This window comes from Pygoscelis adeliae, unplaced genomic scaffold, assembly GCF_000699105.1.
Source record: "Pygoscelis adeliae isolate BGI_AS28 unplaced genomic scaffold, ASM69910v1 Scaffold223, whole genome shotgun sequence".
Taxonomy (NCBI): Eukaryota; Metazoa; Chordata; class Aves; order Sphenisciformes; family Spheniscidae; genus Pygoscelis; species Pygoscelis adeliae.
The window spans coordinates 2,389,975-2,404,950 of NW_008824543.1; positions in this window are offsets into that span (position 1 = coordinate 2,389,975).

Sequence of the window (14,976 nt, forward strand, 5' to 3'; positions counted from 1 at the left end):
GGTCAGAGGGGTCAAAACAGCGTCATCATTCATGCTCAATGGAGGTATTTCTATAAACAAATTGACCTTTAAAAACATCATGGCATATATGGAATATATGAGGCATATATGGAATAATGCTCATGATGTACTATTAGATTTCTTCCAGAGTGGAAACAGAAAAGCAATTGTAATTCACTTACGTTGAGTTGGAGACTATGTTGTACAGTACTTTTTCTCCTGCTAGAAACTGCAGCCATCCTGAAAAAAAATTTTTTTAGAAAGCTTAATTAGTATCATAATTTTTGGTGCATTTTAAGAATAAACCCAGTTAGTATATTTTTTTCAGAGGGCTCATCCTCATCCACATGTATATTTCTGGGGATAGCATTGGATTGAAGCTACATGCATCCATTGAAGGTAGGCAAAAAGGGTGGACTGGATCTTTCTTAATGGAAGGGGGACTGAGTACCAGCTTTCTCTGTCCAGCCTAGCGATTTCACTTGTCCTTCTCAGTTGTACTTTTGAGCAGGGATCCTTGTCCAGTCCATTCTCTGACTTCAACACTTAGTGGGCCGATTGCTTAAGTAACTTAATCAGAGTTTGCTTGTTAATAAGGAAATTGCTCTTCCATAATGCACTTGAAGTGCATGAAAAGAGCTTTGAGAAGACAATGATAGACATAGATGTTATACTGAATGGCAGCTGCTAAATATATGTGCACTGATAAATGTCTGAAGTAACTTCATATGGTAAGACAAGTTAAACGTTTATTTCAAGCTTTAATTAAAAGTTACCTCACTAAAATTTTCAAAAGCATCAAAGTTACCAACTATTTTGAATTATTCTCCCTCTATGTGCAGTCAGGGGCATGATTTCTCTATCATCTTGTAGCATGCACATTATTAGTTCGCAAACTCACAGTATATAACAACAGACCACAGATGAGAAAACTGCCCTTGACAGTGGCTGTCTACTCTGCAAAATAATATTGTTTCCAAATGCCTGAATAAAAGCACATTAACAGCAGGAGTCAACAAAGGTAGTTTTATGTTTTTTATTTTTAAAGAAAGACTTTAAAAGTGCCCCTGATACTTTTTTAGAATCTTTTTCAACTGGATTTTTCTTGAACAATACTTACAACATCCTGATCTTTGGGGTCAAATCATTCTCTCAGTTGCATGCTGTGCAGTTCTGAAAATTTGGAACGAGTTTAAAAGTTTGAAGGACTGACTTTAACCGCCAGGCTTAAACATAGAGAGATTCAGGCATTCCCTGGGTCCTCCAAAGCATAGCTCTTTTTGCAGGTTTCCATCATTTCTTGGAGATACATTATGGTCTCTACAAAATGGAAAAAAAATAATGAAACCCAAGTCTTTCAGTTTAATAGTTAGCAAAATAATCTACCGAACACACATGACAACTGATACTAAAGGAAAGGCCTTATCATTTCAAGCTACTTAAGGTCTTCATGCAGTTAAGTCACTGGGCTGAGTCTTAGAAGATCTGGTGTTAGTTTTCTGGTTTTACACCTAGTATATATAAGCTTGGGAAAGTCACTTAAAAGTCCTGTGACCCTACTGTAAAATGGAGACAATAACACCTCTTCTCTCTTGCTCCTTCTCCTGTACGCTTAGAGTGAAGACCTTTCAGGCCAAGATCTATCTCTTAGGTGGGAATGGACAAGCGGACTCCAATATAATTTGGTACTTTGAAACAGACTGAAGATGATCCAAATCTGTCCGTTCTTAATCCTTTCACAGACAATTAAGCAAACAGAATGCAAAATACAGCCCAAAGGGTGTATTACATGAACTTGGGCACTTACAGGAAGATTTCTAGATGAGAAATCAATGAGTTGGTTACCAGTTGCTTTTCCTGGGGTACCTAAAATGCAGTTAAACAAAAAGCTTTATTTTACTGTTTTAGGGTAGAATCCGAGTATTCTGAAAAACACTTTGGACTTGATTTCATTTGCTTATTTTTTATAGCAGAATATCATATGTCCATATCAATAAATCCTAGGCCTTGTCCTAAAAAAATAGTATAATATATTTTGGTCAAAAAGTTTATGTTATGGTTGAACTGTAAGCACTCTAATGGCTGTGATGGGGATGAGTGTCATGAGAAATTCACGGAAAAGTTGCTGATATTCAATGTGCCTCAAGATCAGATTTAGCTTTGGGGTTGAAACTAAAGATACCAAAATACGTCTCCTGGAACCAGCAAAGCAATTTGAGCTGGGTAAGAATGCAGTGGTCCTTGCTATGGAGGATCTCAGAAGTCATTGCATATTTGCTTCCTTTATAGTAGAAAGTGGAGCAGGGCAAGGAGGAAATGCAGTGTTGAGTCTGATGCCCTTTAGCATTGGTTAGCAGTTATTGAGAAAGGACTTTCTTTAGGGTAGAACATCCTCCAGATCTCCTCCTATAAGGTTCATATGCCTCCCATTGTTTCAATGGTTTAAAAAGAGGAACTCTTGAAAAAGAGCATGCTTTTTAAAAGTAATTTAAAAATAAACCTAACAATGATGGACAGCAATTCAGAAAGCACTAATGCAGAACACCTGAAAGTTGAGTCTTTCCATTGACTTCTGTAAGTTTTTGAGAGTTCAAAGCTGCATTTAGCTGGCAGGGGACCACCTTTGAAGGTGCCTGGAAGAAGTGAGTGAAGAGAGATTTGAAGAAGAGAGGGAACATTAAACTAAAGAGGTGATTTCAGGAGCTTCATATCAGGAAATGAAGCATACACTGGTGTCACTTCTAGTCAAAAGCTACCAGCAAAGTAGGAGACTTTTAAACAACTGGGCTGCTCTTTTCAGCTAGACCTTATGTTTGTAAGGGGTTAGCACCTCAATACAAGTACATGCACGTAAGTCAGGGACTTGATTTAGATGTCAACTGCTGGAATTTCTCATCTCTGAATGTGGTCCTCCTCTTAAAATAGTCTAAATTTTAATTGATAAAACAGGGCATCCGGGATTAAAAATTCTGACATTAAACTCTCCCTTTGAAGCAGGTATCCAAATTCCAAGTCACCAGCCATTTAGAGAAATTAGAAGCAAGACTCTCATTCTTCCAGTTTGTAGCATCCCAGATACAGTGGGAAAACTTGCACACCCAAACCTACTCAACCTGCAGTTCCTGTTGCAAGGCCTTGAGAGATGCAGTGGAGTAGAGGGCTATGGGATGGAAGCACAGCACGGGGGATCCAAGCCCAGCTCTGTCCCTAACCTGCTTTGTGATATTGGTCGCAAGGTTTGGAGGCGATAAAACAAGAGCAGTAGTGAAAGGTGCTGTTCAGAGAAGATGGCTTGTAGCGAGGTGCTGTCAGGGCACAAGACAAGTGCTCCATTTGCTGCCTGTGCCCCTCCACTGAAGTGCTGCAGACCAGGTGCAACACTGCAAACCTGCCCCAATGCCAGCTCTAAAGGTGACCTAAACGTGACCCTCCAGCTAAAGAGACTCATCCACCCAACCTCACCTATGGGTTCAGATGAAACAGTTTCATTTCAGTCCTTTAGTGTTATTAATTTTTATAATTACTTTAGATTTTATGCAACAATAAAAGGAGGCTTCAGTTCCCGGCTGCAGCAACCCCTCCCACAAATCAAAAGAATACGATTTTCATTTTGAAAAGACTGAATAAATATCCCCTGAATACAGAAGGGCATGGATTCCAAACACCCCGAACTCCTGGAAGAAACAATTGTTCTTTCTTTCATTCGATTCATCCCAAAAGGTTCAATATACGTATCTCACGGAGTCTGAGTGGTTTTTAGATCCAGGGCTTTGTTTCAGGTGAAGGTGTTGAAAGATGCCACAGGAACAATGAGACAGAAAGTGTAACCAAGGGATTGGGATTTTGGCTTTCAGGAAGAGCTGGTGATTTGGGAGATTTAATTCTGAGTTATCTTTAAATGACCTGATTTTCGGTGTCTTGGATCCTCTGCGCTTCCTGAAAGTCAGATCCTGTGAAGGGGTCTTGGGTCAGTTACCAGAAATCACTAACCTGCTGCCAGTCATCCAGGTATGAGGAGACTCTCCCTGGCAGGGAGGTGCATGGACTGAGCACTACAGCCAAACCCTTATCTGCCATGCTGACACTCAGCCCAATTTAACTTCCCTCAAGAAAAAGGGAAAACAATTCTTCTTCTTCTCCTAAGCCCCTTCAGCTACTGAAGGAGTCCCTGCATATAGATGCCTGCACGTTTCAGCTCTCCCTGAAAAGCACCGGGGCCTTGGCCAGGCTTCCAGTTTCCCAGCCGGGGCAGAGCGCCTCACTGAGTGGGACAGGGCAGTACTTTTGCTGGCACTGAAGACAGCTGATTTGCGAAGTCTGACCTGGTGCTGTAGCCAAGTTTAAGTTCCCACAGCATCGTATTTAAGGGCAGGGAGCTCCCCACCCAGTTGTGCAACCTGAACAGCCCCTTTCGCCCCCTCTTGCCTTTGTCAGAGAATCCCCCAGGTACCCAACACACTTCAGGGTTTCAGACCTGCAGAAGCACAGCTTGGCTCGTCACTCTCACTGTCAGCTTGCTAATGCAGTACTTCCCGTAAGGCAGACAGCAGTTCCTGACAATTGTTTTGTCTTGTGTTTTATTTTGGTTAAATTAAATAGGTGTAAGATGAGAAACTAGGGGGGAGGGTTGCGTGCCTGCATGGGGTGGAGGGATTTTGATCATCTAGAAAGAATTACTGGCCAGTTCTGTACCATACTTCATCAATGTTGGGAATTTGCAACAAAAGAAACATTTCCTTCCTTGCTACAGTCCTGGAAACAAGAAAAGATTTTATTAACCTCCGTGGTGTCTCTAATTGCCTTTGGAGTCTGTGTTGATTGGATCGAGTATTCCCCAAAAAATTTGTTTGAATAATTAAGTTTGTTCATTTAGTGGAGATCTTGCTTTTGCTTTGCACTGGAGGTTTTTCAGACTTGGTAGGTAACCTAGAGTCAATGAGGAAAACTCTTTGGTAGCCAAAGTTGCCGAAGTTCTTTGGTAGCCAAAATACCGACTATGCAGTTATATCTGTGTTAGGATTTTTTTCCACCGGCCAGTCTTAGAGCAGTAGAACAAAAGCCAATTCCTCTTTTCCAGCTTTTTGACTTCTACTGTTAAAAACAAGAATATGACTGAGCCTTCATGCCCCTTCCGAAGTGCAAACCCCCCAGAGTGTGGGAAGGAACAGGTTAATATTTTGTCCCTGAGCTACCACAGGTGTTTGCCCTCATTCAGGGACTACAAGAGAGGCCAGGCATGGCAGGGCTCAGCTGGAGCAAATTACTCCATCAGGAGGGCCTATAAAAGGAAGGAGAGACCAAATAGTGGGTCAGGCACCCTGGGCTAAGAGGACTGCATGCCATGAGGAGCTTATTTATTTATATAATTCCCTTTTTAGCCCAGTTATGTGAAATCTTTTTAATTTTCCACTGTACCCTCTTCCCCACCCCCCAACCTGAAAGGGCTTTTTTCAGCATCCTTCATTGGTTCTCCTGACCTGTCACACTTCTCAGATTCATTTTATCTCATCATTTCCGTTCTGTTTTACATGTTTTAGTATGTCACATTATTTCCATATTGGAAGCTTTTTAAGCTAACAGGCCTAGCAGACTTGCAAAGACTATTAGACGCAAATTATTTCTTTCTCTGTGGTGCTTTGCATGTAAAATGCAAGTCCATTCCATTTCAAGGAAAGACAGTTGAAAATTGTCCTACATTTCTGTTGGGCTATGTCTCATGTTACACAGTCCTCAACTTTATGGAAAGATAGGGCTTTGCAGGATGTCGCAAATTAGTTTGAGAAGGAAAAGTGTAAAGAATATGCAGTCAAAAATATAACAGGCACTTGCTCACCACTGAATATAGAATGTCTTGTTCCTTAGCTTAGGTGAGATTACAATTAGGAGTAGACAACACTTTCAGAGATCTATTGTTCTTTTAGGTTTTTTTCTTTTTTTACAGGATAATTACAACTATTATACACTTACATTTTGATTCATAGAAAAGACAAATAAATTACATCAGTAAGAACCTTATGTTCATAATATTAAGATATGTTTCTGCCTAGGAAATTAACTGACTATTTAAAAGTAATATCATAAATTATAAGATTTGATGGTTTAAAGAGTGGATCTAACTACCTGAATCTCAGTGTAGATAATGACTCTGGATATTTCTAGGTCTACAGTCACTGTTGTGTCTTGGCAATATATTCTCAGCATGCTCATTTATGCTTCCCGTTCACGGGCAGGAATTCAGGCATATATCTTCAAATTTATCTAGTTTCCTCTTGGTGTGATTAATGAAGTAACCACTCTGACTTTTGGGGCCAAAGAGATTCACTGATCTGCTTGAGGTGAAAGTGGAAATCTGTAGCAGATCTCCTGAATCTTAGTTTCCTTACTTGTCTCCTTTAGATGTGTATTGTCTGTCTGTCCTAGTCTGCTGAGTAATGGGTCTAGTAGTGCTTTTAAAGGGGTTGCAAGGCTTAGTCAGTGTTTGCAAAGTATTTAAGAGTCTCACATAGAAAGAAAATGCAGTTTCTAAACACTGAGCAACATTGCTGCTGACAAATGACTGAGGCATTGTGTCGCCTTTGTACTTCTGGAATCATTCAATGAAATATCCAGAACTTAAAGTTTGTGGATCTTTTAGGGGGACAAAGGACAGGGAGAACCCCAGCATGGCGGCATATGTACGTACTTATTCCATTTCTTTGTGTTTGGCTTAGGAATGTGTACAAGATACAACCCTGTGCAAATTTCATAGGCATTTATGTGGTTTAAGGACTTTAGTTCATTGTTGTCCAGGTTATTTTTTCTTTGGATTTCTTTATTCTATTCCCTTTAACAACCCCTTCGTAAAAGGAGACGTGGCATTTTGTTCTCGCTCTGATTTGATTACAAAAACCACTACCAACAGAATAGCAGCTAGCGTGTGCTAAATCCCTTTTTAAGTACGGTATTAAAGCTTTCTCTCCTTTCTGGGCACCTTTACACTCACTTTTTCAGCAAGATTTCATTTTCTGTACAGTTACATTTAAATAGCAACAAAGGCCTGACCTCCTTGATGTTCAAGTTCAAAATTTGCCTTGAACCTAGTAGGGCTAGAACTACCTCTTTCATCTTTGGGAGTTTCCAGGTAGTTTAATCAGCCCAAGGAGCCTTCATTCCTTGCTGGAACCTCTTGAGGGATTTTGTAATGGAAATAACTAGTAAACAGCACAGGAGTGGCTTCCCATGAACTCATATGCACAGGCTAGCAAAGCTTAAGCTATCGATACTGGGGAATGGAAGAGCTTAAGGGAAGGGATTTTTTGCTCAGTAGCATGAAGTAATACCTGCGAAATATTCAGCTCAGCAGTTCAGCATCCTTTACTGCAGATGAGGCTAGGGACAGAGGCGATGAGGCTGGACTCGGCACCCCTGTGCTTATTGTAACTCATGTATACTGTTACTCAGCCAGTTTGATTCTGCTGGCACTTAGAGTTGTTGTTAGACCCCCTAGATCCATCTTTTACAGCAACTGCTAAGCAGTGCTGTTGGGTCTTACCTCCTGCATTGAGTCATCACTTCTGGAGGCTTTGCTTTTAGAACAATTGAAAGAGCTGTTTTCTAGAGGAAAAAGACTTATCAGTCAAGCCACAGAGAGCTCTGTTAGATCGGTTGTTGCTTCTTAATATTAAAATAATGGGTAAAAGGAAAAAAGCAGGAAATAGAAGATGTTAAAGTGTGGGATGGAGATTTGAATGTAGGGGTGGAGACTGCAGAAGATATAAATTCTAATTAGGTTTATAGAAATATAGGTCAGCACTCATTTAGATTGTTGAAATTTTGATAAAACAGGAAAATACATGTACCACAGTTCAGTACAAAAATTCATCTTTTTATAGGTTATGAAAAATGTTAATGTTCTGGTCCAATTACTGAATTCCTGGTCCCTCACATATGCTGACAGATATGCGCTTCACCTCCTGCTCACTGGGCCTGCTATACATCACCCTGACTTAGGAGGTGACTATAGGCATCTACACAGTGAAGAGACTTTTTTATATTAAACTTTTTAATCTTACAGGAAAAGCTATGAAGATATGTGGCTTGAAAATAGAAAGCAAAGAAATTCAGAATAGAAACAAGTTGTATGTTTTAAGAAGGATAATTAACCTGTGATACCTGGAGACGTAGTGGATTCTCTGCCATGGCAACTTCTTAAATCAAGTCTTGGTATCTTTTTCGAATGTTATAGCACAAAATACAGTAGTTACAATGTGAGATTATTGGCTTCTAAGATAAAGGTGGTCAGTCTGTCAGGGACAGTGCTCTGCCCTACTTCTAGCTAAGAGAATTTATGTTATGTTTTTGTTTCTAGTTATAAAATTATATAGTTTACCTCCATCAGTCCCAGGGCTCCATTCTCTATGGAAACCTCTGACTCCATATGTCCTGATCCATACTTAGAACAAATATGTGATAGAAACAGTGTGCAAAGGGGCTATAAAAATATTTATTCAGAAGGAAGGAGATAAGTATTGCTACTTGATGACTTTCAAGCAGCAAGACCAGGGAGAGGAATTAAATCCTGATCACAAGAGACTGGACTTCTCTAGATAATGTATCTAGCTGCATAGGGAACATGTTGACTGTGGAGAAACACATAGTGCACAGTGCATAAAGCTCAGGTCCAAGCTGACCTGCCAATCAAGTTCTAACAAGTAGACCCTTTGAAAAGATCTTTTGATGCACTACATTGACTTTGTGTCATAGGTTGGCATTGACTCACCTCATGCTCCATATAATATGTTGCAGAGAGTCAAGTAACGCCAATGGGAAGTGGTAATTTATGGATAAACACTTGTTTTAAGGACTACATTTGTGTAGTCTCCGTTTGCTGTCAAGACTTGACTGTGGTTGTCAGTGTCCCCTCTTCAGCAGTGTTTTGGGTAGGGAGATTCTGCCAGAGGGCTGGCAGCTTCAAGCTCATGAATTTGATGCACGAGGAAACTTTCAGTCTCTTTTGCCTCCATTAACAAGCAGGTTCCACAACGCTGAAACAATTAACCATCAGGATGTTTTCACCAAACCTGACAGTATGGCTGGAAACTTCTTAGCTTGTTCTATTCTTCCTTGTCCTTATCCGCAGCCCTTTCCATCACTCTTCTTACATCCTGAAAAAGAAATCAATCAAAACGTAGAATAAAATTCCAAGTTAAAGTCAGTATTTCTTAAGGAAAGATAGTAGCTGCTAGACAAAAGTACACCACTCACATTCTGACAAAGAAGCATACTGTACACTGCATGTTCACTTGTTTCTCCTCAGTGCTGTTTATAGTGGGTTATTTCCTTTTTATTTTCAATGTGTTCCAGTTGGAAATTCCTCGCTCTGAGCATTTGCTATGATGAGAGTCATATAAATCTGGAAAAAGAAAAAGAAAAAAAGATGATGTGCCAGAATGGGTAACTTAATCCAACCCAATGACAAAATAAGGTGCTTGTCTCTGTATCTGTGAGTTTTATGAATGTGTATATCATTTGTCAGTGTGGACATAATTCTTTTTTTCTTTTTTTGTTAAAGTTGGGATCTTGGAAGTGGGGAGACCTAAGGCTGGTGCAACTCCAGCTTTCCTAAAAAACATTGATCCCATGAAGAAATGTACATATGTGTTCAAATGAATTTTAGTTGTTAATGGGATTTTAAAATGTTGCCTAATTAGAACTGAAGTTCTTTAACCACAATGTTGATTCAAAGGACAGTCCATGACAGTATGGTCTTAGACTGACTGGCTGAACACTTTTAAGAGTTGGCTGGGACAATGCCTTCTGGGAAAGGGAGGAGATGCCAGTCTTCTTTTGAGGCTGTCAAGAAGAATTCTGGTTTTGAGGGTCGCTTTTGGGCAACCATCCATCAGGGTCTGGAGTAGGATGGCTGATGCACTCCTGCCATACAGACTTCTGACACCTGTCAAAAAGTAATGGTTTTCTGTTACTGCCGACACAGGCCAGATTCAAACCAATGACCAAGAGGTGAAAGGCTCTGTATCCCATTAGCAATCTTCCTCTGTACATTTCTTCTATTGTTAATTTTTAGTATCCTTGAAAACTCACACTGCAGAACTTCACTGGCACCAGCTGATCATAAAATAAGACATAAGAAGTTTAAGTGCATCTATTTTGAGGGCTAGGCAGATTCTTTCAGTCTGATATTTCATCTCCATTCTCAGATATGCTGCATAATTTTTTTGTCTGTTTATGGAAATGAATGATATATCATAGCCTTCAAGTTTTATTTTCTTCTCAAAGTTTTTTAGGCATACTAAAGGACACAATCCAAGAAGCTAGAATGTAATTACAGATTTTGCATCTCCTGTATGACCTGTCAGAAGTCTGCTATCTCTTATAAAGCCATTCCAGCATATACTTAATGTCAGTTTGATAGAAGAAACACTTTCATAGGTTCTCTTTGATTGACACATTTAAAATGACATCAGTTCCTAGTTTTAAAACCCATTGTTATTAAGTCTCTGTTGCTATTTATGTTAGAAATATGTGCATGTATGTCAAAACAATACATCAATTTTGCTGATTGGCTGCACCTAGATTGTGTTGCCAAGGTAACGGAACAATTGCTTTTAATCTTTTCTAAATTGTCTTATTTGTTTGTTTCACATCCCAAGTTTCATATTTAATTTTCCAAAAGCAGAAGTGGATGATTATTTTAAAAATATTTTTTAGACCATTGGTGCATTCTGCGTATTTTATGAAATGTGCACAGATATACACTTTCTGTCTAGATTAAAAAGAGTAAATAATTAAATGGATTATTTGAGATAAATATCTATTACTGTGTTACTGGGTACACAACCAGCTTTTCAGTGTGGTATGTTTGGTATTTATTGGTTACTTCTGAAGCAGTACATAGTGGATTCATGTCCTTCACAATTTGCTTATCTTCTTAGATGGTAAGATCTTCATGTAGGACCTATGTCTTTTCTTGTAATGTCAACTGCATTGTTGGCACTATCAAAATATGAGTAATTACCTTGCTGTGGTACTTTCATATTTTGACTTGGAAAGGTACCTCACTACCCAACTGGAAGAATTTTCATTATTTGTGTGAGAGATTCTAAATCCCCAATATAGACTGGCCAATATTTTTACCAGAAGCACTTCCTGCTCATGTCTAGAGGTGAATTTTGATCCTTTGGTACGTAACTCAAATAGGAATAATTGAAGTTTGTGATTTCCTCTCCTGTTTGGTTATGAAGCAAAGCCCAATCAAACTTGTCATACCTAGTGGGGTCAGGCTAAATCTGTGAGATCCTCAATAAAGCTTTATCTGCATGCATCAAATACATCACAGCTGATGTAATCCTAAATGGTGATGAGTATAGTAAACTCTTGAGTCTTAGCTGCGGTTGTGTGGGTTAGACACAGTCTTGATTTATGACATGTCAGTAAGGATCACCTCGGTGTTTCTTGGTCAGTGTATTTCAGTTGTATATGTGCATACATATCGGTAGGCTCTCATGTTTTGTGTAAGATCATGTCTGTACTTATATACATTTACAATGGAATTTAGGAACAAAATGTATCCAAGAGGTAATGATGGTTTTCCATCATCCTCCAAAATAACACCTGGAAAGCACACCCCTGACATCAGTTCAGGCTTAAGTGAGCCTGGGCAAGAGGTGATTTCTCCACACATGCTTTTCCAAAGTAATTATCATGCTATGAAAATGTTAAGTGAAACACAGACCAATGTATAACTTCGAAGCAAGCTTTTCAGATTTTTTTTTTTCCTAAAAATGGGGAACTCACATTGAATCCTTCCCCTAGAAACTTGCTAAATGAGTTATTAAATCAAAATTACACGTATGAAGATTAGTGTCCCAAGCTTTGCTGATGGTTTGTCAAAGAAATTACAGTATCCATCACAGGATAGGAGTGGCTATGTATCCAGGCATAATTCCAGCAAAATGGTAGATTACATCTGTTAGTCTCTGATTACAACAAAGAGGCTATAAGAGCAGTCCATGTCTTCTGGTAAAGGATGTATCATCATGCTTATTAGGACATATTCCAATAATCTTCAGGTTCTTTTTAGTAGATGGCAAAAGAAGATCACAGAGATCTTACACCTGTAGGCTATTTTTAATTGATGGCAAAAGAAGATCAGAGAGATCTTACACCTGCGCAAGGTTTCATAGTCCTTTGCCATATTATACTGAAATGTTCTGTAACTGTAACCTCAAAAACTTGATAAATACTGCACGCAGAGTCTAAAAGAGCATATGTTACAAGAAATTTTATTACTAAAGTAAAGAAAACATATTGTTGATATGACTACAATGGAGAGATTTATGTTGGGAAAGATCAACAAGTGCAAATACAGACTCACCAGGTTCTACCTGAAGAATGAGAACAAACATTATACTTCAGCAAAAAGGAAGAAATGTACTTAGAACTCTCTTGGCCAGTTCTTCAGGAATCAGTTTTCACAAGGATCATGGTTTGTGTTCCCAACCTACTCTTTGATGTTATCTAACCATTGTATCAACTGTTTTCCTGTTATATTATTTTGAAATGCTTTCCAAGGGCTTGTATAAATGTAGATAGTTAGGCATTTTCTGAGTTCAAGTTACACCTAAAATACATAAAACAATAGTCTTGATTTTAATGAATAAACTGCGCTGTATTAGCACTTGCAAAGAGTTAGATTTAAAAAGTAGCATGTGAAAATAATTAAATTCTGTAATAATTGATTTTACAAATAGTATCACCTACTTGAAAACTACGGGAATATTGGAAATTATGGCTGTGGGGTGGAGCGTTACTTCATGTTAATAAGGTGGTGTGCTCAATGAGCAGCTGTAACTAGAAGAAAATACCATGTAGGTTCATTGAAAGTGTAGTGAAACTTCGTAACAAAATCTGTATCCAATGACAATGATGGTCATAGAAATATATTGGGTCGAATATAGGCTTGAACGGAAGAAACAACACATTCTCAGGGGAATTTTTGGCAGAGGAAGAACTCATGCGCCAAGTCCTGTTAAGGAAAGAGTAAAAGAGGTGTCAGTGTAAAGAACATGCCAAGATCTTCTAGAGTAACCTGAAGGTTATTTCACAGCCTGAAAGAAAGTTTTAGATACTTTGGCACTCACGCTGTTTGATGCCAAGGGACAGGTGCGGTATCCACCCAAGACTGTGAAGTATTTGTGTGCTATTAATCCTGGCCATAAACCAAAAAGAGACCCAGGTAGAATATAACTCTATTCCCACATCAGTGAATGTAACGAGCATTGAAAATCATACAAACCTAGCCCTTTCATGTTATAATATTAATCTGAACTGGCATAACATGAGTCCACTTTTACAACAAAGATTGGACAGAGAATGGGAAAGGAACACATGTTGACTATTCTCACAACAAATCTAAATAATCTAATCTGGTCCTTCTCAGAAGCTTGTCCAAGTCTGGTTACAAAATTACAGTATTTTTTTTTTTATTGTAACAAGAAGAGACCCAGTATGCTCTCTATCTAAGAAAAGGCTCAAGTTTGCAACAGTTTCAGTTGCTTTTAAGGACTTTAGTCAGAAGAGCACTTAACATTTTTGGATGTCAGAAACTCTTTAATTGAAAAAAGTCACAGCTATGTTCTATACTTGAGTGGTGTAATTTTTTCTCATCCTTTAAATGTACCAAGCACCAATCTTTAGCATACTGTGGGTTGGAAGAACCACTTCTGAACACTCTTTTTGAGTACATGTTCTGTACTTTAAAAAGCAGCCAATTCCACCCCCTTGCTGTCTGACTTTTTACACTGAATACAATATTCATGAGAGAGACCAGATCAACAGCCCCAGAGAACAATACCCTCTCTGCACAGAGCAGCTGCTCAATGGTTCGCCCATCCACCCTCCCCAGGCTTGTGCTTCAAACCTGTTCTGAGGACACCACCTTAGGGAGTGCGGGAGCAACGGAACCATCACGTCCCTCTGATTCCCCACGTCTCTTCTGACACTATCAGTTTGTGACAACTGTGAGGGTGACTTTAGAGATACACTCTCCCTGTTAGGAACTGGCCTGTGAACCCTTCGATGCACATCACAGAGGTCACTCAATGCCTGCCATATCGTGCTGCCTCTTTGGCGCGGTTGCAGTGCTTTCGAACTGGTGTCTAGAACTGCTTTTAGCTGCCTTAAACTTGCTGAGTCACCCTTGTGACTTGCCGACTTCATGCCTTGCTGAGGAGGTGCTTTGTGACTTGCTGACTCACCACATCCAGACCTGCTGTGTCACCTCTGTGTGCCTCAAGGCTTGCTGTGTGGTGACACCATGACTTGCTGAATCGATGCTTCGTGACTTGCTAAGTTGCAGCTTGCTCAGGTGCCACTTGCAGAGTCATGACTTTGCAACTTGCCGAGTTGTGACTTTGTGACACATCCACCACCCTACCCCTTGTAGCGTGCCTGGCTGCTTGCAGTGGACTGTGTGCTAGCCTGTGGGAGAGCACTCTCTCTCCTCAGCGTGATTTTAAGACTTTGTCAAGAAGCCCGGGAGGTATTTTCAGATTGATGCCAAAGTGCAGAGGGCAGAAAGTAAAAAGCCAAGGGCCTGTCTGCTACCAAGTGCAATAGACTGTCTTTTTTTAACCTGGTATTTTTTGTTTATCACTTGCCTTGCCTCTGGACTGTTGCCGTCTTGCCAGGTTTTGTTTCTACTGGTCCTTGTATAGTTTGTTTCTGAGAGTTTTGTGCCAGGCTGCTAAAACACAATATTGCACTGAAAATTGACCTTGTAAAGTCTCATCTGCCTATGGTACTACAGCCATGGTGGGCTGGAGCAGGGCTGGGTTCTTCCCACAGCTGGGACTTATCTTGCCATGTTTTCGTATGCCACATAGCAGCTACTTCCTCACCTCTCTCACATGCTATTGCTGAAGAAATCAGGCTGTTACCCACCTTCAGAAAACATGCTCATCTTTTGCATGAGGTGCA